The sequence below is a fragment of the Fukomys damarensis genome, unplaced genomic scaffold (assembly GCF_012274545.1).
Source record: "Fukomys damarensis isolate Sample0158 unplaced genomic scaffold, DMR_v1.0_HiC HiC_scaffold_38, whole genome shotgun sequence".
In the NCBI taxonomy this organism is placed as follows: Eukaryota; Metazoa; Chordata; class Mammalia; order Rodentia; family Bathyergidae; genus Fukomys; species Fukomys damarensis.
The window spans coordinates 65,222,492-65,222,732 of NW_022900950.1; the positions used below are offsets into that span (position 1 = coordinate 65,222,492).

The 241-nt window shown below is 45.2% G+C and overlaps 1 protein-coding gene across 1 annotated transcript in view; it reads right to left on the bottom strand.

Moving 5' to 3' along the window:
- Znf827 (zinc finger protein 827) overlaps positions 1-241 on the bottom strand; it is a 155,969-nt gene that overhangs the window by 153,752 nt on the left and 1,976 nt on the right. The gene's annotated exons all lie outside the window — the stretch shown is intronic.

Genomic DNA, 241 nt, shown 5'->3' on the forward strand with positions numbered 1-241 from the left:
CCTCCTCGCACAGAATTTCCCTACACTCGCAGCCGCCTGCGAGTGATTTTGTGCATATATATTACATATGTGATATGATCCTTAGAACCTCTAGCGGGCAGGCGAAGAAAGGACTGCACAGGGGCATTTTTATTTTTATTATTTTTTTTAAAGGAAGGGGAAAAAAAAAGCACAACCCAAGCCCTGTGAGTCGACTCCCTGCGTACCGGGAAAGGGAAAGAAAGAGGAATGTTTGCAGAGC